The sequence below is a fragment of the Leptonychotes weddellii genome, chromosome 4, assembly GCF_054177405.1.
Source record: "Leptonychotes weddellii isolate Sample4059 chromosome 4, ASM5417740v2, whole genome shotgun sequence".
Lineage (NCBI taxonomy): Eukaryota > Metazoa > Chordata > Mammalia > Carnivora > Phocidae > Leptonychotes > Leptonychotes weddellii.
In genome coordinates, this window is record NC_138372.1 from 20004617 (window position 1) to 20013380 (window position 8764).

The window sequence follows — 8764 nt, forward strand, 5'->3', positions numbered from 1 at the left end:
ATTCTGTTGAACTCTTAACAAGGGAGTTGGCAACACAAGAACCTGGAGACGAGAGACCGTTTGTACCTGTGGATTGGCAACTAATAATATCAATTGAGCGTTTACTGTCATCCAGGAAGTTTGCTAAGCCGCTTAACTCCGATATATCGTTTAATCTTTTAAAGAAAACCCGTGAGGGATGAAGTAAGGTTCTAGCTAATAAGTGCAGTCTCAACTTGAACTCAGAAGTCTCACTGTAAAGCCCAGTACTGTCCTGTATGTAACCATTAAACTGATGGTTTTGGTTTTTCCATCAAACGCTTTGGGATAACTTTATTTTTTACCCTATGCCAGGTGCTAGGCATCTAAGACCCAGTCCTAGCCAATATGGCAGGAATGTATAAAGGGTTGTGACAGCCCAATGTGAGCCCTGGTAACTGCCCACAGGAATCAGGAAGAGGTGTCTCCCAACTGTATTGGTGCAGTAACCTGACCTTCCTGTCTTTTTTTTTTTTTTAAGTTAATTTTTTCTTAGTAATCTCTACATTCAACATGGGGCTCAAACCCAACCCTGAGATCAAGAGTTGCATGCTCTTTGACTGAGCCAGCAGGTCCCCCAGTGCCCTCCTTGTCTTTATATCTTACAATCCTCATCCTACCAAACTCCCAATCACCATCTACACTGCCACCATATCTGAATTCTTAGATTCAAGGCCCCTTCCACCATTAGGCTTCAAGCAGTCTTCCTTAGCCTAATTTCCCTGATACTGCTCTCTTCATTCTCCTAAGGATCTGGAACACCTCCCCCCCTCCCCATCTTTTTAAAGACCAGTTTAAATATACATTCTTCATTCAACAAATAGAGTGCTGGTTGTGTGCCAAGCCTTTTGCTAGGTGCTTGGGTATGTTCCAGTAGATAACCACAGACAATAAATATCCTTGAACTTACTTTACAATCTGGAGTGGAAAAACAGGCCATCAGAAAGTACACAAGGGGCGCCTGGGTGGCTCAGTTGGTTAAGCAACTGCCTTCGGCTCAGGTCGTGATCCTGGAGTCCCTGGATCGAGTCCCGCATCAGGCTCCCTGCTCGGCAGGGAGTCTGCTTCTCCCTCTGACCCTCCTCCCTCTTGTGCTCTCTGTCTCTCATCCTCTCTCTCTCAAATAAATAAATAAAATCTTAAAAAAAAAAAAAGAAAGTACACAAAAGTGTAAGAAGAGAGAATGCCAGAATAAAATAAATACATAAATACCAGATTTGTCTAGCTGGGTGATGGAGGGCCCTGAGCTAGGAAAGCTTATTCAAGGATCAAGATGGCCAAGATGGCCAAGGTGGCTGGAGCTTAATAGGTGATACAGTGGTGGGTAAAGAGTTTGGAGAGGTAGGCAGGGTTCAGCTCAGGCTGGACCTTGTAGGCTATGGCTAGGACATGGGGTTTATTTATTGTGCAATGGGAAGGCATTGGAGTGTTGAATAGAGGAGTGAAATAACGATTTGTTTTGAAGAGATGACTGGTGGATTGATTATAGGAAGAGCCCCCAACAAACAACTGACAGAACCCACATCTAGGCTTTCCACCGGTTTATACTACAAGTCTGCATCCTATTATAGTATAAGAGCTGTTTATGTAACTCCCTTCTGCAGCTTCTCCTTTGTAGAGGTCAGGTACCTCTATGTATTATTAAAATACATCAAGGAAAGTGAAATGCCTGAGTCTATATTTTTCGTTTAAAAAAAAATCTATGTATATGTACATAGAAAACAGTTTGGCAAGAGAAACACTAAACTGTTAATAGTAGTTTGGGGAAAACATTCTCACGTTTCTGTACTGTTTCAATTTTTTTACAATTAGCACATGTTTTTATATTAAAAATGAAGTATATGTGAGTGATTCCATTTTTATGCCATTCTGGAAAAGGCAAAAACTACAGGGCCAGAGAAGAACACTGATTACCAGGATTGGGACTAGGGGTAAGGGTTGACTAGAAAAGGAGACCAAGGAACTTTTGGGGGTGATATAAATGTGTGATATTTGATTGATTGTGGTAGCAGATACATGTCTATATGAGTTTGTTAAACCATATGGTAAAAAAGGTGAACTTACTATATGTAAATTATATATCAACAAACCTGACTTTAAAAAATGAAATATGGGGGGAGCCTGATTGGCTTAGTCAGAACATGTGACTTTTGATCTTGGGGTTGTGAGTTCCAGCTGCACATTAGGTGCAGCGATTACTTAAAATCTTAAAAAAATATAATGAAATAGAGAAAAAATAGAAAGCAAGGACAAGTTAAAAAATATTTTCAATTATGCAAGTAATGAAATTACACAATAATGAAATAGCTCATTATGCTTTTTAAAATAATTACAATATTAAAGGTAAGTCTGATTTCTTGTGTGTCATGGTCCCCATCCTTCCCTCCTTCCCAGAGGTAATCAGTGATCTGTGTTTTTGCAAATCTTTTTTTAAAAAGTTAATAAAGTATGTGGCATTAGAAAATATATAGCACTGGGTTTTATGTGCACACGTGTATGTTCTTTATTACATTAACGATATGTGGTACCCTATTCAACACCTTCACTCAATTTTTTTTATATCTATTGATAAAGATCTACTTTAACCAATCCAAATTTAGTATTGCTTCTTTCCCCTCACGTTAATGGTCATCCTGCTGTACCTTATTCGGCAACTCTTATCACTCAGTGCTTTTTGGTGTTTAATTCACTCCTTGGCAGCACAGTAGATAGCATTCATTCCACTTTATGAACACACTACGTTCTACTAATCATTAGCAGAAGATTAGGTTGGTCCCAGTCCTTCTCTCCCTGTGCCTCCAGTTTTCCCACGGTGGGGCCGCTTCAGGTTGGATGGCCACGGGTGGTACAAGTTTGTGCATTTTCCATTTTAATAGGGTGGGATTCGTGTCTTCCCCAGATAGGTACCCACAGCCGCCGAGAAGCGGGTATCCCGCGTAACGTACAAAAGGTGCGACCCGACGCCAACTGCAGCCGGCGACAGCTTCCCAGCTCGCTCCTACAACCGCTCTTCCTTGCCACTCCCTCAGCGCCCGCCGGCCCCTTCCCAGCAAGCACCGCGCATATTTGCATATCAATGTACGTCCTTGCCCTTACTTCTATATAAAAATCGAAAGACAAAGTCTTCTTGTGAATATTGCTCTACGGCTCAGCATGTCTTGAAGTTCCCCCTTCAACTTGAGGAGTAAGGATAAGAAATTGCTTCCACTTTGTTTTCACCTTTACCGAAAGAGGGATTCGCCAGCACTGCCTCCCTGTTTTCGTTTCTAGAAAAGCAAAAAGGGCTTCTGTCGTGAGTGGCACACGTAGGGCAGCTCCATTGCTCTTCGTGCGGAATCGACATCAAGAGATTTCGGAAGCATAATTTTTTGGTACTTGGGCAGCTGGTGATCGTTGGTCCCGGCGCCCTTGTTTTTAGTAATAAAAGAGGTGTTTTTCTTTTTTTTTCGTTTTTGTAGGTTCATGAGTTTTTCTTCTGTGATGGGTAGGCGATGTTTGGGGTTTAATTATTAGGTGTACCGAGTGTGGATGAAGTTTAGTTAAGCGGTTAGATGTCTCATTAATAAACTGAGTGTGAGTTATTTTACTTAAGAGATCTTGACAATGAAATGGCTAGGTAAGATAAGTCAACTATTTATAAGAAACGCGACAAAAGAACCCTAAAGAGTGGTGGGTACAAACTGGTTTTTCACAACCGAGCCAGTTGATTGCTGACATAGAAAAAGAAGCTATTTTTCCATTTCACAGGTTTAAGGAAAGTAAGTTATGTTTATACAAGCGCACTCTGAGTTATGCCCCCAGTGGGAATATCGGGATTCCTCGTAGGTGTCCTCTTGCAGGGGTGATTGAATCACCATGCATAACTTTGATCTTGTAAAAATTCTTCCCCTTTAACCAGGCGTATATATCCCTTTCTTTTTTTTTTCTTAAGACTTTATTCATTTGAGGGGCGCCTGGGTGGCTCAGTCGTTAAGCGTCTGCCTTCGGCTCAGGTCATGATCCCAGGGTCCTGGGATCGAGCCCCACGTCAGGCTCCCTGCTCGGCGGGAAGCCTGCTTCTCCCTCTCCCACTCCCCCTGCTTGTGTTCCCTCTCTCGCTGTATCTCTCTGTCAAATAAATAAAATCTTAAAAAAAAAAAAAAAAGACTATTCATTTGAGAGAGAGAGCACGAGTGAGGAGAGAAGGAGAAGCAGACTCCCTACTGAGCAGGGAGTACCACGTGGGGCTTGATCCCAGCCAGGACCTGGAGAGATCATGACCTGAACTGAAGGCAGTCGCTCAACCATCTGAGCCACCCAGGCGCCCTATATATCCTTTTCTAAAGCTGTGTTAATGTTCTTTCTATAGCCTTTGTCCTTTAAAAACAGAAGCAATAGTTTTAAATACCAGTTTAGCACTTTCTTAGTGATGGATACCAGCAACCTTTCTGGATAACCATTCAGCACAGACATAAGAATCTAAAACCTTCAAAAAATTCATCTCCCAAGAATGTATCCTCATGTAAAATTATGTTTAAGAGGAGATTTAGGGGCTCCTGGCTGGCTCAGTCAGAAGAGCATGTGACTCTGGTCTAGATCTCCCGGTGGTGAGTTGGAGCCCCACCTTGGGAATAGAGATTATTGAAAAAAATAAATAAGAACTTAAAAAAAAAGAGAGAGAGAGAGATTTAGCAAAGGGTTCATTCATTCTAACAACAGATGTATACTAGTGCTCCAATAATCAGTTGACCCTTGAACAACATGGGTTTGAACTGCACAGGTCCACTCATGGTACTGGAAATGTATTTTCTCTTCCTTATGATTTTTTTTTTTCAAGTAAGCTCTATGCCCAAGGTGGGTCTTGAACTTATGACCCAAGATCAAGAGTTGCATGCTCCACTAACTGAGCCAGCCAGGCACCCCTCCCTGATGATTTTCTTAATACCATTTTCTTTTTTCTAGTTTATTTTTATTTTTAAAAATATTTTATTTATTTGTTTGACAGAGAGACACAGCGTGAGAGGGAACACAAGCAGGGGGAGCGGAAGAGGGAGAAGCAGCCTTCCCACTGAGCAGGGAGCCGGACGTGGGGCTCAATCCCAGGACCCTGGGATCATGACCTGAGCCAAAGGCAGACGCTTAACGACTGAGCCACCCAGGCACCCTCTTTTTTCTAGTTTAACTCATTATTATAAGAAAGTATATAATATGTATATTTTATATACATATTATATATATAATGTATATAATACACATAATACAAAAAACATGTGTTAATCAACTATTTATGTTATCAGGCTTCTAGTCAACAGAAGATAGCTTTGGGGGAGTCAAAAGCTATACTCAATGGGGAGTTAAACTTGGATTTTTTTAAGACTTATTTATTTAAATCTTTATTTTTTAAAGATTTTATTTATTTGAGAGAGATGGAGAGCACGAATGAGGGGAGGAGCAGAGGGAGAGGAAAAAGCAGAAGCAAACTCCTTGCTGAGCAGGGAGCCGGTCACAGGGCTCCATCCTGGGACCCTGGGATCATGACCTGAGCTGAAGTCAGATGCTTAACCAACGGAGCCACCCAGGCGCCTGAGACTTATTTATTTTAGAGAGAGAGAGGGAGTGGATGTGAGCGAGAGCAGGATGAGGGGCAGAGGGGGAGGGAGAGGGATAAGCAGACTGCGCTGAGCCTGGAGCCCGACTGGGGCTTGAAGTGGGGCTCTATCCCACAACCCCAAGACCATGACCTAAGCCGAAATCAAGTGTCTGATGCTCAGCCAACTGAGCCACCCAGGCGCCCCTATAATGGTATTTTTTACAGCAGGGGGAGTGTGTGTGTGGCGGGGGGGAGGGTGAGGGTTGGCACCTCTAACCTCTGCATTGTTCAAGGGTCAAGTGTAGTAGTGAAAACCCAGTGCCTGACTTCACAAGGCTTAGTGAGGGGAGAGAATAGCAAACTGAGTACTATGCTGAATTTGGCTGGGAGGGGGAGATCTGGAAAGTTTTCCTAAAGCAAAGACTTTGAAGCTGAAACCTGAAGAAGAAATACAAGACCACCAAAGTCGTAGGAGGAAGGGCTGTTAAGTAGAGGCAAAGCCTTGAGGGTGGAGTCAATGGGCTGCAATCCCACAGCTGAAAGACCAGAATGGCCAGAAGGAAACCAGCCAGGTGGCAGCACACAGGAAAGCCTGAAGAGACCACTGAGGCCTGGTCTCACGGGCCTATGGAAGTTCCTTGCAGTATTTTTTTTTTTTTTAAAGATTTTATTTATTTATTTGACAGAGAGAGCACAAGTAGGCAGAGCAGCAGGCAGAGGGAGAGGGAGAAGCAGGCTCCCTGCTCAGCAGGGAGCCCGATGCGGGGCTCGATCCCAGGACCCTGGGATCATGACCTGAGCCGAAGGCAGACGCCCAACTGACTGAGCCACCCAGGTGCCCCCCTTGCAGTATTTTTTATAAAGCATAAGAAATGAAGAGTTACCTACACCATGTCTCAGCCAACTTTTTCTGTAAAGAGGCCAGATGGTGCGTATTTTAGGTTTTTGTGGTCATACAGTCTCTGCTAACCACTCAAGTCTGCTGTTGCAAAGCAGTAACAGACAATATATAAACAAGAGAGTGTAGCAGTGTTCCAATAAAGTTTTACTTATAGACACTGAAATTTGAATTTCATATAACTTTCACATGTCATGAAATAGTATTATTTTGATTATTATTTTTTTTTAATCCTGCCAGCCATTTAAAAATGTGAAAACCATTCTTAGACTCCCAGGCAACAGCTGGGGAGCTGTAGTTAACTGGCCCTTGGCCTACATGTTCAAGAACAGTAGTCAAACCAACTAAGGGATAGCCGCAAATGGAATACCATGTACTCATTACAATGTTGCACAGAAGGGCACCTGGCTGGCTTAGTCGGTAGAGCCTATGTCCCTTCATCTCGGGGCCGTGAGTTCAAACCCCACGTTGGGCACAGAGCTTAATTAAAAATAATAATAATAATAGAGCGCCTGGGTGGCTCAGATGGTTAAGCGTCTGCCTTCAGCTCAGGTCATGATCCCAGGGTCCTGGGATCAAGCCTCACATCGGGCTTCTGGCTCAGCGGGAGGCCTGTTTCTCCCTCTCCCTCTGCCTCTCCCCCTGCTCATGCTCTCTCTCTCTCTCTGTATCTCTGTGTCTCAAATGAATAAATAAAATCTTTAAAAAATAATAATAATAAATAAATAAAAATAAAATGTTGCGGGATGCCTGGGTAGCTCAGTCCATTAAGTGTCTGCCTTCCGCTCAGATCATGATCTTAGGGTCCTGGGATCAAGCCCTGCATTGAGCTCCCTGCTCAGTGGGGTGTCTGTTTCTCCTTCTCCCTCTGCCCTTCCCCCTGTTCGTGCTCGGGCTCTCTCTCTCTCAAATAAACAAAAATAAAATCATTTTTTTTTAAAGATTTTATTTTTATTTATTTGAGACAGAATGAGAGAGAGAGAGAGCTCATGAGAGGGGGGAGGGTCAGAGGGAGAAGCAGGTTCCCCGCCGAGCAGGGAGCCCGATGCGGGACTCGATCCCGGGACTCCAGGATCATGACCTGAGCCGAAGGCAGTCGCTTAACCGACTGAGCCACCCAGGCGCCCCAAAAATAAAATCTTTAAAAAAAATGTTGCGTAAGAACATTTATGATAATGGTTCACCTCTATGGAGCACTTATCAAGTGCCGGGCCCTATATTAAGGACTTCGTATGCATTAGCTCCTGTTCCTCATAACATAAACCAGTGAGGTAGGTAGTATTATTTTGCTCATTTTACACATTAGAAAACAGAAACTCCAAGAGGCCCAGATCACATAGCTAGAAAGTAGCAGAGGCAAGAGGTGAGCTCAGGTCTTCCTTCTTTCTTTTTTTTTTTTTGAGTTCAGGTCTTCTGACAGGAATCAGATGCTTTGCACAGAATGGTCCAGGAGAATGTCAACTATAGCAGAATCTGTTAGGAAAGATTTATTGGGAAAGTGAAGCTTTTTTTTTTCTCCTTTTGTTTACCCAAATTTCCCTATTTCCTTTTTCTTTTTTATGTTTTATTTATTTAAGTAATCTCTATACCCATCACGGGGCTCGAACTCATAACCCCGAGATCAAGAGTCCTACACTCTTCTGACTGAGCCAGCCTGACGCCCCCATGTTTTCCTATTTCCTATGAAAGTACAGAGCACATGAAAAGGTTAGAGAAATAATGGAGACACACAGTCACTGGAATATAACTGACGACAAAATCAGACCACAAAGTAGCCAGTCCCAGAAAACCACATATTATATGATTCCTTTTATACAAAATGTCCAGAAAAGGCAAATATAGAGAGACAGAAAGCAGATTAGTAGCTGTCTGTGGGGTGGGAGCAGGGATTGACTACTAATGGGCATGAGGGATTTTCTGGGGGTAAAAGGAAATGTCCTAAACTACATTATGGTCAGAGGTGTTCACCTCTATAAATTTACTAGAAATCATTTGAATTGTACATTTAAAATGGATGAGTCTTGTGGTATGTAAATTATACTTGAAAAAGGGTGTTAAAAAAAATTCAAGAGCTGGAAGGAGAGTATACCCAGCTAGGAGCCTGAGAATCTGTAATCAGTTTATGGAATAATAATGTAGAAACTTGACCTTAGTGGATTTCCTGCATGCTGAGTTTCTGTCAGCTGATTATGACACTCCGCGCCCCCCCCCCTGTCCCCCCGGATTAAAGACCCTTCCGTGGCGCCTAACTAGTTTGGTTTAACATCCTGTTACTTTCC

General features: G+C 42.8%; 1 non-coding gene across 1 annotated transcript; it reads left to right on the forward strand.

Moving 5' to 3' along the window:
* Positions 1–3294: 3294 nt before the first annotated feature.
* Positions 3295–3428, forward strand: LOC115943129 (U11 spliceosomal RNA). The gene has a single exon (XR_004077738.2). It is a non-coding gene; the product is annotated as a U11 spliceosomal RNA (small nuclear RNA).
* The last annotated feature ends 5336 nt before the right edge of the window (positions 3429–8764 follow it).